The sequence below is a fragment of the Wasmannia auropunctata genome, unplaced genomic scaffold (assembly GCF_000956235.1).
Source record: "Wasmannia auropunctata unplaced genomic scaffold, wasmannia.A_1.0 LD336074.1, whole genome shotgun sequence".
NCBI lineage: Eukaryota > Metazoa > Arthropoda > Insecta > Hymenoptera > Formicidae > Wasmannia > Wasmannia auropunctata.
This window is the reverse complement of record NW_012026816.1, coordinates 4,884,205-4,884,530: the sequence shown is the minus strand read 5'-3', so window position 1 is coordinate 4,884,530 and position 326 is coordinate 4,884,205.

The following is a 326-nucleotide window of genomic DNA, read 5'->3' as shown; positions in this document are numbered from 1 at the left end:
AATATTTTATAAGTTGTGTTTATGCTTATATGACAGTCTCAGTTATTTACTAAAATATTTTTAATAAATAATACTCTCATATTTTTAATTCTAATATTAAAATTGTAAAAAGTGACAGTAATTGGGACACTGGCAGTAATTGGGACAGTTACCCTATGGGTCATGTCCCATGGGAAATTGACCCAGGTGCCCTATAGGTAACCTACATGGGACTTATATGGGACCTTCATCTCAAGTAGAAAATAAACTAGAAATTAGCCAGTAACTGGCCAGTAATTGGCTAATTGCATTGGCTAGATACTGATCAGTTTAAGCGACGCTTGTTT